The 15,407-nt window shown below is 54.5% G+C and overlaps 1 protein-coding gene across 2 annotated transcripts in view; it reads left to right on the top strand.

Moving 5' to 3' along the window:
• The first annotated feature begins 3,211 nt into the window (after nucleotides 1-3,211).
• RNF144A (ring finger protein 144A) overlaps nucleotides 3,212-15,407 on the top strand; it is a 116,914-nt gene continuing 104,718 nt past the window's right edge. The window contains exon 1 of one of the 2 annotated variants that reach the window (XM_045814648.2): nucleotides 3,212-3,435. The gene's annotated coding sequence lies outside the window, so the exon portion shown is untranslated. The remainder of the gene's footprint in view (nucleotides 3,436-15,407) is intronic. The other variant, XM_045814651.2, reaches the window with a different exon arrangement.

Here is a 15,407-nt window from a genome sequence, read left to right as displayed (position 1 = left end):
GAAGTAGGCTCCCCACTGAGCAGGGAGCCCGATGCAGGACTTGATTCCGGGACCCTGAGACCATGACCTGAGCCAAAGGCAGACGCCCAACCAACTGAGCCACCCAGGCGTCCTGGGGAGGCCTTTAAGAGGCAGGAGGCAGGAGTGCAGACCAGGGAGCTTTCCCAAGAAGCCCTGAGAGTGGCAAAGACTTGGCATTGCCCTGTGCCTCTCAGGCCACCTGGGCCACCTGGGGAGCTGAGCCTGTGAACGAGAAACTGTGGCCAGCCTGCTCAAAAGGGATAGCGTGGCTTGGAGGAGGCTGTCAGAGGACCTGGCCACATGTTGAGGATGAATACAGGTCACATCCCACATCCCCAGAACCATGAAACCCTCCTGATTCTTACGTATCCCAGCCAAGAGAGTCAGTGGCTGGCTACTCTCTGGCAACAAGGAATTGCATCTGAGTTGATTTTATTTTATTTTTGTAAAAAGATTTTAGTTATCCATTTTGAGAGAGAAAGAGGGAGAGAGAGAGGGAGCAGGAGCAGGGGGGAGGAACAGAGGGAGAGGGAGAAGCAGACTCCCCGCTGAGCAGGAAGCCCAGCTGGGGCTCCACCCCAGGACTCTGGGATCAGGAGCGGAGGCAGATGCTTAATTGACTGAATCATCCAGGTGCCCTCAATTGATTTTAAAAATTAAAGAAATGGTGCATTTTCTGTACTTATACAATGTGTGATTGCAAATTCATACGAACTGTCTAAAATGTTTTTATTTTAAATCATGTGAATCTTGAGCTGCCCCTAATTTCATGTCGAGAGGAGAAACGTGAGAATGGAATTCCATTTCTCCAGTCTCTGGACCACGTATGGTGGCAGCCTGTTCACTGCCCAGCACAGAACCTTGCCTATAGTAGGTCATCAAAACGACACTTGTTCCACGAGCGACTGATGAGTCAAAAACACTTAGGAACAATAGGTATCTTCTAAAATGGGCTTGACATGACAGACCCTTGGGGGGAGACGGCCCCAGGTCATGACCTGTGAAGGCACTGCACTGATGAGTGGACATGACCTTGAGAGACACAGGCGGCTTGTCACTGGAGAGAACTAGGATGGTCGCTCCAAGGCAAAGCTCAGAGGAGATGATTTCACTCTTTATTGGGTGCTTAGCATGCCCAAGGCTCTACGGAGGAAACATAGACAAATGACTTCATCGCTATCCTACGGAATCTTAAGATCTAACAACCAGACAGTAAGTATCCACAACACAAAGTGTGACAGATGCCGTGATCAACACAGAAACACAAGCTCAATGTTCGACAAGTTCAGAGTTCTGGGGATAGGGGAAGAGGCCATGGATTGGGAAGACTTTATAGAAAACACTTGTGTTTGAGATGCATTGGACGCAAATTACATTATCACTGATGGCGTCCTCGTTCCCTGACAATCTCATTAACGAAGACAGAGTGGGAATGAAGTCGTTCCCACAGGTCACTATGGAAGCACGCACCCATCTCGGTTACACACTTGGCAGAGAGCACGGTTCTGCTCCTCAGCACCCTCCCTGCCAGACGCTTCTTCCCAGCTCCTCTGACATGATATCTACGTCCCTGTTTGCCATAGAAATGGTACCCAGTACGGACCATCCAGCACGGAGTACATGGGCTCATTACCATTCCTGGCGGATTTGCAGACATCCATCTATCTGCCCACTCATCCGTAAGTCCTGTCACACCGGGTCCTGCCTCGTGCCACCACCAAAGTCCAGGAGGGGTGCATACATGTTCTGTGAGGCTCTGACCCTACGCAGAGCCACTCTCATCTCCCGTGGGGAGCTTGGAGTAACCAAGTGTTAGGGTTCTTCTCATGTGCCTATTTCTTTCTTTCTTTTTAAAGGATATTTTTATTTATTTGAGAGAGAGAGAGAGTGAGAGCACGAGCTGGGGTGGGGGGTGGAGAAGTGTGAAGCAGACTCCCTCCTGAGCAGGGAGCCCAATGAGGGACTGGATCCCAGGACCCTGAGATCATGACCTGAGCCGGAGGCAGACACCTCACCAACTGAGCCATCCAGGTCCCCCTCACTGTGCCTTTTTTTGGAATAATGACACTTCTATTAAGAATTTGAGAGGCCTCAGAGGTCAAGTGCCTGTTCATATCTTTGAGGAGGGGAAATATTTACCAGAATAACTTCTCAATGTAGATGAGACAGATTTATGCTTAAAAAAAAAAGATGCTACATTGAGAATCTTGTGTAATTGTTTGAAGGAAATGGGAGAAATAAAAGCTAAACACTATGAAGTCCTTATAGTTTGGCGAATTAGTTATTTTGATACCCCTTTGTGCATAATTGACCTATTTAATCTCTCCCAAGATCGTTAGGACACAGGTACTATTATCACCTGCATTTTCCAGTCTCCCCCCCCCCAAAATGGAAGCACAAAGAAGTAACTGGTTAAGCGGGTCTGGTAGTTGAAGGCATTAGAATTCAGAGCCCACAGAGGAGGGAATGGTGTTAAGGAAGCTCTCATGGCAGGTTTTTCCATAATTCTGGAGAAAAGAGTCTATGCATTGAAGAAGGCATTGTTTCATACACACCAACAAGTTTTGTTCAGCTATGCGTGCCTGTCAGGCATATAATTTAACACTTGGCGAACTTGTAGCTACTAAAGGGAGTGGCAAAAATAAATCTTGCAGGAATTCTGCCTTCAACGGTCTTCGACTGCAAGGAGCCAGAAACTCTAAGAATAGGAGGTGGATTGCTATGCCTGGATCTCGGGTATCCGACCGTCCAGGTTGGCTCTCCTCCATCCATCAAAGCAACCAGGTAGTGAGATGGAAAGACATCGCCGTGACGCCTTGACAGCAAGGTCCTCAGACGGCAGGGATAGGGCTGAGCTTGTGCGGGCTCCGGTCTGGCCTGGGGCCGCCTGGGACTCGAGCCCGGGCCGGGCTGCCCAGCCCAGGGCTCTCCCATCACCCGGCTGAGGCTCCAGGGGGTCACCCGCTTCCTTCCCAGCTGGCTGACGCTTCCCCAACCCCGAGGTCGGCGGGCTGGAGTTCCGGCGGCCGCAGGCGAGGCCGGACCCCACAGTTCCCGGGGAGCCGCGGGTAGAGGCGCCGCCCAGGGCGGGCGGAGGGCGGAGGGCGGGCACGCGGCGGGCGGCAGGGGGCGCTGCGCGGCGGGCGGGGGCGCGGGCCGAGGCTGGGCGCCCGCGTCTTTGTGCGGCTCGCCGCCCGCGTCTTTGTGCGGCTCGCCGCCGCCCACTCTCCCCCCGCCGGCGGTGCGCCCCGCTGGAGGGCGGGCAGGGGATAAAGGGCGGCTCAGGCGGGCGCGGGCACGGGAGAGCGCACCCCGCACGCGGCCCCGGACACCCGGCCTGGGCGCAGCGCTCGGAGCCCCGCCCGCGGCCAAACGGGAGCGGAGGCCCCCGGAGCCCCGGCCGCGCGGGACCAGGTGGGTGACGCGTGTCGCTTTGTGTCGGCATCGCGGGAGCGGGGCGCGGCCGAGGGGGACGGAGGGATGTGGCCGCGCGGGGCGGGCCCGGCCGGGGTCCCGGGCGCTGGGGTCGGGGCGGGGACGCGCCGGCTCCCAGCCGAGGGCGCCACCCCGGCCCGGCCCTGCCCCTCGGTGGCCCCAGCGGCGCGGCCACTTGGGAAGCTCGGGTCCCGCGCCGCCCCCGGGCCGGGAGCCGCTCTGCAGCGGTGCGTCCCTGGAGCCCCGGCCGGGCGGGCGGGGGCGTCTCTCGGGCGGGGGGCGGCCGCAGGCCGCGGGCCCCTGGGTCTGGCGAGCGCGAACCGCCTGGGCGCGGGAGGCGGCGGGAAGGTCAGCCGCGGGAGGCGGCCGGGTGCCGCGCGTCCCCCGCTTTCCCCGTCCCCGCACCCGGGTGGCCGCGGCCGCTGCCCTCCTTCGGAGCCCTCCGCTCCTGGGGGTATCGGCACTCCGCCCTCCGGCCGTGGCTCCCCAGTGCCCCGGCACCGTCCTGGGCGCCGAGCTCTGGTCACTTAGGCAAGGCTCTGGTCACGGGGAGGAAGGGGCTACTTATTGTACCTTAATGACCTCCATAGTCAGGTCTAGGATGGTCACTTCGAAAGTTCTCTCTGCCTTTCTTTCCAGTGAATAAAAAAAATTGTCCAACAAATACCCTGTGCTTGTTTTGTGCCAGGCGGAAGTCTGGGTAACGGAATAGGGTTAGAGAAAGCCCCCTGAGAATATCCGGAGCAGGGGCTGCTGCCCTGGGGGAGGGGTGTCTGGCCCCTGCACTGGGAAGACCGCTGACTTGGACACATTGCAGTCAACTGTTCTGGCAAGGAAGCTGTTTCGTGGGAGTGGGGCCTGGGGAGCGGTAAGGACACATTGTAGTGAATGGGGTGGGGTGTGCGGGGTGCCCCCCGGGGAGAGATGAGCTCGTGGAGGAGCTGTGTTCTGAAGTCAAGGGTAGGGCATAAAGTAAATTCTTGCAGATGCCTGTGGAGCAGGAGTCCCCTGGAGGGAGAGGAGGGTCCGGGCTGCTTTGTGAGGGAGGGCTGTTGAGTCAAAGCTGGAAGGTGGGGCAGGTGCCGTGTGCTGGAAAGGGCATGTGGTGGGAGGGACCTGCTTGGCCGAGCAAGGGGATGGGAGCACAAGGTGTGTGCAGGCCGGAGACCTTACCCGTGGGACTGAGCTTCCCTTCCCCAGTACTGAGATGAGGGACCTGGTCCTTTGTGGTTTTCTAGTGACTTTATAATTTTGGTTTTATTATTTTGTAAAGAGTGCGTAGGAAATCTGAGTGGAGAGGTTAGATGGGGACAAATCATGGTCTTTGAACTGCAGCCGAGTTCGGTCTTGATCCGATGGCAGTGGGAGCCCTTGATGGTTTTGGAGGAGGAGGAGACTGAGTGAGTGAATCCTGCTTTGTGTCATGAAGGGGTTGTTGTGCACTGTGCTGAGTGCTACCTCTAGAATCCGACCCCCATCCCCCACCGCCCACCTACTGGGACATGAGTGTCCCCCTGTACCACTTATCAGAGGTCAGGCATGGCTTGCACACCTCAAGAGAAAATGGGATGCAAATAACCTAATTTTAATGGGATGGGAATTTTCCAGATCCAGCACAATTGGAGTTAGGAAGTTTACATGTTTTAAGGGGCCCTGATTCTAATGCCAGTAGCCCCAGAGAACTAAGGAACGAGGGGTGAACTCAGATGCTGGGGGGTGGGGCTGTACCCACAGGCGGTACATGGATGGAAGAGCGCTTTGAGGTACGTGTGTTTTATAAGCATATTCAGTGCCCCTGGTTTGACAGGGTGTCATTCCTGCATCCAGATCCGCACTAGAGCACGGTGCTTCTCTTGTGGACTTGCTGTGGTTTGGGACTTGGAAGGGACCCCACACACTCTTCCGTTGAAGCTGCTGACGTTTAGCGGGTGAACTTGGGGCTCAGCCAGAAGCTGGGAGCCACGTCGCTTGTTTTTCCCATTGTGGTTCATAATTTGGCCCTGCTGCCTTCTTTTGTTCAAATCTCTCCTCCTCTTGAGAGCCTTTCTCTCTGGTGGTAGAGACAGGAGGAGGCCTGTCCTTGCAGACTGAGAATCCCAGGGCTAGATGATCGCTGCACATTCCTAGCCCAGCTGCTCATTGGGACTTGGAGAGGAGAGAGGTCAGGGACCCCAGCCTGGGGACCGCCACACGGGGCTGTGGCTGGCTGGGCCCGGCATCAACGCAACTGCCTGCTGTTCTTTCTCCTGCTCTGCACTTGGGCCAGGGAGAATGGGGACACGTCAGCTGCTCTAGGGATCGGGTGGTCTGGAGCCACTCAGGGGGATACTGAGGCCTCCGACGCTTAGCAGGGCATCTGACCAAGCAAGGACCACCCCTGCCCCCGGATCTCTGGGCATGGCGTATCAGAGGGAGCCAAGAGGCTCGAGCAGAATGGATTGCTTCTGAGGATGATGGACCCTCTCCGTAGTCACTTGGGAGGCTTCCTACTGTGGTGATCCAAGAACTAAGTTGAAGGTGTCTTTCCTTAGGACTAGGAAAGTCATTTAGGGTAATCAGTCTCACACCAGCTTCCCCAGTCCTTTGTTTCTGCGTTGCTGACACACATGAATAGCTTTTCTTAATTAGCTGAAGACATTAAATTGCACCGACTGTTCACCTACCTGCTGGGGACGAGTCCGGAAGGACAGAGCTTGTACCACCTCCTGCCCCAGCTGTGTGACCGAGGGCAAGGGTCTTGGCGTTCTCACGTGGCCCCAGTTCCTTCCACTGTAAAACTCAGGTGTGGGCCGAGATGATTTCCAAGATCCAGAAATAACAATGTCCGCCTTAAAGGTGATTTCCGGGAGAAGCCGCACTGCGGGATAACTCACCAAACACTACTGATTTTAAGGATTTTTTTGAGAAGAATGGCTTTGCCTACAAAGGACGTGTTGAGAGATAGGCTTTGGAGGGGGTGGTTCTCGGTGACGAGAGTGTCCATCTTCCTTCACTCCTGGAATCTGAAACCTGAATTGGCACGTAGTTCCTCAGTGGCCTGGACCCGGAGAGCAGGGCTTCCTCTGAGGAGTAAGTTGACAGGTGGATGAGATGTTGCAGAGAAAAATCAGCCCCCTGCATGGCGGGAAGTAGTGTGTCAGCCAGCATTTTAGAGTCACTGGGTGTGTGCCGCAGGAGAGAGCGGACACAGTGGTCAGTCAGGTAGCAGGCCCTGTGGCCCGATGGGGCCCTAGCCGTGGACCCAGTTCTCCAGGACAGGCCCTGCTACTGTCCCCACCGTGCAGAGGACGGAGGTGAAGCAGGCAGTGGTTGGGTTGTCCACGGCCATGCACATGGTAAATATTGAAGCCCGTGCAGGACTCTGAGTCCTCAGAAAAGGATATATTCTGTGACCTTGGGGCCGCCACAGTCTGGGGGTGGAAGCCAGCATGCTTGCAGACTGTTCTAACAGTGGGGTTGGTGTGCTGAGTGCAGCGGGGCGTGGGGAGGGGTGTGCCTGTTGGAGCCGGCGATGCCAGGGACTTGAAGGATGAATCCAGTTAGCCGGGCCACATTGGAGGGTCAAGGTCAGATTCTGGGCCTGGGAATAGCAAGCAATGGCCGGGGTGGGCTGGGAGCTTAGAGCCGGCTGTGCTGCTAGGGTCCTGTTCTCCAGGAGGCTAGCTGTCTCTGAACGCTGTTCAAACCAAGATTCCCGGGTGTAGACAGTTGCTTTTGTGGCTGGTGTCTTTTAGAAGTGTGGGATTTTCCTTGTTTCGTTTTGCGGCCTCTGTGCCTCCATTTCCCTTCCCCCCCCTCCCCCCCAGTCTGCTTGCTGGAGGAGATTTGCTTCAGAGAAGGTGAGCAGAGCGATGGCAGCAGCCATCGTTTTTACAATCCAGGAACCTGCCCTCTTGTCTTCAGGGCCCCCTGAGCAAGGCCGCTGTGATTGCCCTGGTCGTTCGCGGACTGTGGCCTGCTGTTGAGAACCTCGGAGCTGGGAGTCAGCCGCAGCAGAGGATGGGGCAGCTGCAGGCTCCCGTAGCTTCTGCCCCAACTGGTACAGCTCTGTGGGCGGGAGCCTGCGCCCAGACCCAGTAGAACAGAGGGGAGCTTCAAGACCCACAAAGTTCGTATTGGCCGTGTCTCTAGTAGGGTTATTGGTTAAGCAGGGTTTTGTGTCTGTCCTTGGAATGCCTCCTACTTAGTGATTTTCTTTGGACCTTTTTGGCTGCCAAAGGGTCAGTTTCCAAGCAGTTTTGACTTTGGGGAAGGCTGCATTTTAAGGTTTTCTGGAGGGAGGTGGGCCTGTGCAGGCTGCATCAACCATGGAGAGAATGCCTCCCGGACTCTACTGACCTCCCGCTGGCCTGTGCACAGTGAGGGAGCCCTTCCTCCATGGTCTGTGTGCCTCTGGACATGAGTTAACCAGCTAGTGATGGGGTGGGCTGTGAGCCTCCCTACTTGCCCTCAGTGGCTGGCTTGTCGGCAGGCAGGCTCTCCTCCTCCCATCACTTGCCCTTCCCCGCCGCCCCCTTCCCCGTCAGGCTTGCCTGTGTCCTCTGCAGAAAGGACAACCTGCTGGTCGGAGAGGCTCTCCCTCTCCCCTGGCTTGTGGGTGATGGGAAGTGTCCCCTTCCCAGAAACGTGCAGACCTCTGCGTAAGGCACCCGCTTCTTCCTTGAGGTAAAATGTTCTCTTAAACAGGTGTTCTGAAGCTAGATTCAACACAGGAATTTTTTTACTTTCTTGGGAAGCTTTGTGTCGACCCCACTGGGGTCCCTCATCATCTCTCCATGGACCTCTTGTCACTTGGCTGCTGGGACACCCTCAGCTACCCTATTGCTTGTTGAGTAATGAGTGTGCCCCTTGGTTGAGCCCTTGGGATTCTTCACCGCTTGGCCGCAGCCCGTCTCTCCAGGGCTGTTCTCCCAGCAGCCTCCAGACAGGGGCCCTGGGGCATTCTCCTGCCATCTCCACGTGCCCCCTTCCTAGCGGTCCTTCCAGGTGCAGAACACGTATTGCTTTCTTCTGAAAGATGTAGAATCATTAACGTGGGGATTGTGGGGGGTCCACTTCCCAGATGCTGGCATCTTGCAGATGGGACACTGGAGGTATACAGAGCACAGGACCAAAGTGCAGGCCCCTTCCCTCCAAGCCCTGGCTCACTCTCTCCTGTCTGCAGGCCAAAACGTTCTCTCCTCCAGCTCCTTCCTTGGCAACTTTTCCTTCAGAATCTGAGATTGCACTTAAACTCTGTCATCTGATCTTAAGTGATGTATGTCACTGTCTGATTTCCTCTGCTAAATCATGAGCCCTATAAGGTAAGAAGTTACTCATTTCTGCATTACCTTAGCGCGTATCGTGCACTTTCTAAGCACATTTCTGTTAAGTGATTGAATACAAGATCGAGAAAGCTGGCTTACAAGGGAAACGAAGAAATGGGATTCCAGTTTACGTTCTGTCCTCCAGCGTGATCCGAGCAAATTGAGAGATCTGGGTTTTCTCCTTTGGGGGGTGAGTCCACTGAGCAGCGCACCGCAGGACTGTAAGACGCTGAGCACAGAGCTGGTGGGAGGGTCCGTTTGGGTTGGAGGCTGCAGGCTGGAGCGCAGCCCTGTGGGTCAGGGGTGCAGGGCAGAAGGCCCTGCCAGTCCCGGGCCCCGTGGTTGTGTGGGCAGCAGACCTCGTCAGTTCCAGGGTCAGACAAGAGCTTTGGGCTGCCTGGAGGCGGCCGTGTACCCTGGGGCACTCTGTGATGCTGGGGGAAGATGAGGCCCAAGTGGGCCTTGCTCTTCCGATGTGCACAAGGACCATGGTGTGCGACTCCTAGTGTGTGTAACGGGAACTCTGGAGATGGGCGTGAATAAGTACAGACTTGCAGGGCCTGGATAGCGTTGAAGAGGCAGCTCTGGGCTGGCGTGCCAGGAGGCCCAAGATACGGGGCCAAGTGGGATCTGTGCTTGAGGATACGGAGTCTGGGCTGTTGGTCAGGCCCTGCCGGGCAGGAGAGGGAGGTGAGCTCCATCGGCCTTAGGAGTTTGGATTTTTCCAGCGGGAGACTGAGGTGCTCTGGGTAAAGAGGTGGTTGGGGTTCCTAGAAAGAGTGTTTGTCAGGTAGACGCACTTTGCCCATTGACGCACGTGGTTCTTCCCACTGAGGAACTGAAGCGTGTCAGCTGCAAAGATCTTAGAGCGTGTGTGCGGAATAACTCATAGGATCCAGAGTATTCTCTGTTTCTTGAGTGCCTTACGCTCTCCTTTGGTCTGTGGTTCCAGTTTCCATTGAAAAGCATCACACAGGGTGTGTGTTCCAGAAGGAAGCTTTGCTTCGTGAAGTGTGAAGTCTTGGGGGGCCCCCAGGGGCCCCTGTTTGTGAAACAAACAGTCCCGGAAAGTAATTTTTCCTGACGCCCCCATTGCCGCACAGTACCCCTAGGTAGCACACACAGCGGTGGGTGGGAGTCCTAGGACAATGGAATAGAAAGGGCTTCCAGAAGACTTTCAGAGCTGGCACCTTGGGATGGGAATTTTTTGGCTACAACCGTGTCTCCTTCTCCCTAATCGCTTGGCAGGCACGGCGGTCCCAGTGCCTGGTGTGGATGAGACAGAGCTGGCGCTCTGCTGAGATCACAGTCACTTCTTTCTTCTTTATGTCTCAATGAAGCGTTAGCCACAGGCCCTGGGAACCGAGGCAGTGCGGTTATGGGAGGCCACGGCGTGGCGGATAGGGCCGACGGAGCAGAGAAAAGAAGAGAAAAGGTATCTGTATTCCCTCAGCTTATGGGGCCCTAAGAACCCGACTCTGTGTCGGGGTGTGGTCTCCTCCTGCCAGGCCTGGGCACTGACGTCTTCCTGACTCCCCTCTGTCCACGTGCGTGGGGGCTGTGTCTACACTAGCGGGCGTCCCCCAAACCTCATCCCCAGTGTGATGTGTGAGGAGGTGGGGCCTTCGGGAGGCGCTTAGGTCATGAGTGGGGAGCACTCATGAATGGGATCAGTGCCCTAACAGACCCCAGAGAGCCCCCGGCCCCTGCTGCCGTGAGGACACAGTGAGTGCATGGCTGACTGGACCTGTCAGCACCTTGATCTGGGCCTGCCGGCCTCCGCCACTGTGAGAAATCCATGTGTGTTGTTTTCAGGCCACCCGTCTCTGGGACTGGGACTGTGGTGGTTGGAATGCACGAAGGTGGGCAGCCGCGGCTAGTCACCGGTCCGCCGGGGTTGGGCCTACTCTGTCGGCACACGTTCTCGTGATCGCCTACAAAGACCCTGAGGCGGTTGCATTCACAGATGCGGGGGTTAGGAGGCCAGCTTATCTTTTGGGGACGCAGTTCGACCTGTAACACAATAATTGTATGTCTTTTTCCCGTATGTTTGGCTCACGAGCAAGGACTTAGAGAAGCGGGTTCCTGTTTCCTCCGCGGCGAAGGGAGGGGTGGTTGGTGGCACAGGCGCTGTCCTGCTCTGTGCTGCTCACGAGAACCAGGTTCTGCTCTTTGGCTTCTCTGTCCTCGGCATGTTGCCCTCTGTCCTGCTGGGCGCCCCGGGGTCCTGATGGCTCAGCACCGCTGCCGGCTCCCTTTCCGTGTTTAGGTGGCGGGAGAGGTGGGACAGTTGGGCTGCATCTGTCCTTTCTGTCCCAGAAGAGCGGGCTTTTCAGAAAGCACGGCGGCTGCCTCTCTGCGTGTCCCGGTGAACCGGGCTGCCCAGCACTCGGGGAAGCTGGGGAAGCGAGAGGCCGCGGGGGCCAGGAGGACCGTCCTTGAGCAGACTGGACAGCACAGGGCACGAAGCCCGCTGCCCGTGTGGTGCGTGGCCAGACTGTGCTGCCGTCAACTGCCCTTGCTCGTCTCACCCGCTCTTCTTGGAAAGGCAGGAGTCCAACAGGCTGAGGTCCGGACCGGTGCGCACATGGCTTCGTGGTCTGGGTGTCTTACCAACGTGGCACGAGCGCATCGGAGCCTTCCCTGAATGTTGGCCGTGTCGGGCGTGGCGGGAGCAGGAAATCACTGACTGTCATGTTCATCTCTGTGCCCCTTAGCGGCTGGCCCGGAGTAGGTGCTCCATAAGTATTTGTTGAACTGAATAGGCCTCTTTTCCCTTCAGAGACACTTGGGTCCAGAAGCAGTCTCGTCCGATCCTCCATTCCTTCTTTTGTTCTTTTGCCCATTCATCCGGCAAACCTCCTTGGTTCCAAGACGGATGAAGGGATGCGCAGTGAGGGCCAGGACAAGGCTTGAGGGAGGGAAGGGGGCTGGGGAGGCCTTTCCAGAACAAGACAGGGTACAGTATTCTGTAATCAGCAGGCAGTATGACCCTCTTAAACTTTTAGAATTTTGTAAATTCCAGTTTCGCTCCAGAAAAACAGATGGTTGGGACACACCGGAGTTCCTTACCCTCTGGCAATGTCGCTCACCCTCCACTTTCCCTATTTGTGAAATAGCTCAAAACTTAGGGTGCATACTTTTTTTTTTTTTTAATGCTGAATAAATATTCACTGAGTCCTCATCCAGGTACTGGGCTCTGGAATATGCAAACGTGAGCACGTCTCAGAAGGGAATGTTTTCAGTCTGTTCTTAAATGAACATTCCCATATCAGCTGAGTGGCCAGGGGGACAGTTCTTATCTGTTAATACTTTAATCACTCCCACGACTCCTCCTCCTTTGGCTCAATGCCCTGCTTCCTTGACGGTGACCTTGTTTTCTTTCAGTTCCTGGCCACGTGCAAGCTTGTGGGCACAGGCTTTCTCTGGGGACCAGCCCGGGACCAGCTTGGGCTGTGTCCTTCCAGCCTGGCAGAGAAAGCTGCTCTCTAGAAGATTGGGTTTATCTGGGGAGGGCAGGACCTCTTCCCGGTGCGGCATAGGCAAAGCAGAGTGGACGGGCAGAGGGAGAGAGCGCGGAGGGCTGGGCCGTCCAGCCAGTAGCCGCTGGCTCCCTGGGCTCCGGAGCCCTTGGACTGCGGCCAGTCCCAGGGAGCTGTACTGTGCGTGTGGAAAGCACACCAGGTTTCCAGGATCTAGTGTGAAATGCAGACTATCTCAGTAATAACTTTTGTATTGCTTGCATGTTGACGTGATTTTATTTATTTAAATAAAATGTTACTAACATTAATTTCCCTTGCATATTTTTACTTTTTAAAGAAATGTGGCAGGAGCTCCTGGGTGGCACCGTCGGTTAAGCTTCCAACTCTTGATTTTGGCTCAGGTCACAATCTCAGGGTCGTGAGATCCAGCCCTGTGTCGGGCTCCCTGCTTAATGGGGGGAATGGGGAGTCTGCTTGAGATTTTCTCTCTCCCTCTGCTCCTCCCCTTGCTCTCTCTCTCTCAAATAAGTAAATCTTTAAAAAAAATTTTTTTTAGGGGCGCCTGGGTGGCACAGAGGTTAAGCGTCTGCCTTCGGCTCAGGGCGTGATCCCGGCGTTCCGGGATAGAGCCCCACATCAGGCTCCTCCGCTGTGAGCCTGCTTCTTCCTCTCCCACTCCCCCTGCTTGTGTTCCCTCTCTCGCTGGCTGTCTCTCTCTCTGTCAAATAAATAAATAAAATCTTTAAAAAAAATTTTTTTTTAAATGTGCCAGAAAATGTAAAAATCACAGATGCGGCTCACATTATATCTCCTTGCTGTATCTGTTTCTTTGCCATAATGCTGGTCTGGAGGGCCTGGGCCTAGCATGTTTCTTTGGGGGTTCACAGGGCTTTCGAGCAGCTGCGCCCCTGTGTAGAGGGCCCAAGCGGGTGTGCGCGTGCTGGGACTGGGGTCACCCACTGGTGGGCCGCCCAGTGGGCCGTGTTCTCGTTGTCACTCTGCACCGACAGCGTCTGGAATTTAGCCCTGGATGCTTGAGATTCCTGCTGACATGCCCCATGTGTGCACCCTCTTCTCTGCAGCCTGTATTGTTTGGGGTATTTGGGGTCAACTCTTCAAGGGACTGAGCTCAATTCAGTATCAGTTCAGATGCAAATATCCTTGGACTGTGTTTTTTCCAGTGTATAAAATGAGGAGGTTGGGTTGGACAAACCCAACACTTTGCTTTTTGAATTTTGCCTCGACTCTCACCTTGGCATCAGGCTAATTGCTACAGGTCCTCCTAATTTTGCCCCTCTAGGATCCCCGTGTCTCTCTCCCAGCCCCCGCTGTGTTTTTCCAGTACACTGACACTCTCCCCACCAGCCTAACAGGATCGAGGGAAGGGTGCCCACCGCCTGTCCTGCACCTTCGGGCCCAGTGAGGGCTGGTGGAGAGGGTGCCTTCCTCGTTGAATCCCAGCTTTTATAGCTGCTCCGTGTTTTCTTCTGCTTCTTGGAAGCCTGTGCCTTTTGCTGGCCGGTTCCATTCTCTGGCCTGTTGTCCCTGGCTGGCTGCATTTCCGGCTGTCACCTGACATGCCCCCGTGTCCAGGGCATCCCAGGGTACTCCCCGCCCCCGCATCACCTGCTTTTCCCTGCATCCCTGCTGCCTTCTCTGCCAAGCATCTTGCCAGTCCCCCTCCTGCCACTTCCTGGGAGCGCCACGTGGCCCCTTGGGCCTCACGGTGGCCCTGAGCTGCTCTGGCATTTTGTGGGTGATGTGGCGCGGGGACAGCGTCCTTTTACTCGCCGGACACAGTAGGCACCGAGCCTCCGGCCTATGAGCTTTGCAAAATGAAATCTTTTTAAATCTTGGAAACCAATATTAGCTCCAAAGTGTTAAAAAAAAAAAAAGCCAAACTGCAGAATCGATGTTGACACACGTGTCTTATTATGTCAACAAACGATAACTGCCATTTAGTCAAGAGAAACTCAAGGCACAATTTTATAGAAATTATGTTTAACCTGAAACAAGGACACTATTTACTGGGAAGTAACATCCCTGACCTAGGTACTGCCCTTCGTGCTTCTCTCCTCTTTCCAGCTCTCCTGGGTGGTAGAGCGGGGACTCAGACGTCCGTGTTTATTTGTCACACTTTCTTGGGGTGCATTGCGGCAGGCTGGGCTCCTGGAGGAAGGGCATGTCTTACTCCTGTCCCCAGCACAGGACCTGGTACACTCAGCTTCAGGCTGTTAAACTTTTAACTCAACTCAATCCATCAAATAAATAAATAAATAAATAAAGGACCTTCAGATCTGCCTGAAGGTTTATGCATTCTTCTTTCTGAAGCATCCCCACAGGGTGGTTTTTAAACCCAATGGCATCTATGAGCTGATTCCAAGTGGCAAACACCCTTAACTGAGCTGCTAACAAGAATAATCATCTGGAAGCTGCAAACGTCGTTCATATGATTTTAGTTTAGATTATATATGGATCTTTCCCTGTATGGACCCTGTATGTTATCTTTACCATACTGTTTATCTAGAAGTTAGTCTGGTTACAATATAACTACCATTACGTGATAATAAAGACCTTGGTTAGTAAGAAAGATTGTTTTGGTAAACACGAACTTGTTATTTAAAAGGATTTCTAAGAGGAATTAGGTAAGAGGAACATTGGCAATATGATGAAGTGGGCTCCGTCAGAGCAGGAAGTGGTTAAGTATAAATCATGTCAGCTCAGCAGGAGGAATGCATTTCTAGGCCCAACCGGGGTTGGGGGGAGGGGAAGGGATGGCTTGAGGATAAATGCTTGATTTTTATTTGCAACCACAAATACTTCGGACAGTGCACTTTGGGGAAGCTAGCTCAAGGAAATGATACTAATGTGGGGAAAAAAAAGGGAATCTTTGTGCACAAATGCTTCTCGTGTGTGTGTGTGTGTGTGTGTGTGTGTGTGTGTGTTTAATAGCAGTCCCAAATGGAAAACATCTAAGTTTGGTTAAGTAAATATGCTGCTCTAATTAGACAAGATTTTTGGAGATTGTGGACATGGGAAAATGTTTATATAATATATCATGAAGGGAAAACAACTGTGAGACCCAGTTGCCATGTACAATGTGGTTCAAACCTGGAAAATATGCGAGGAAAGGGATCGTAAATCGTAAGGATTGTGGCATTTT

This window comes from Ursus americanus, chromosome 7 (genome assembly GCF_024610735.1).
Source record: "Ursus americanus isolate L20-20 chromosome 7, mUrsAme1.1.p, whole genome shotgun sequence".
Lineage (NCBI taxonomy): Eukaryota > Metazoa > Chordata > Mammalia > Carnivora > Ursidae > Ursus > Ursus americanus.
The sequence above is the reverse complement of the archived record's forward strand: the minus strand, read 5'-3'. Positions and strand labels throughout refer to the sequence as shown.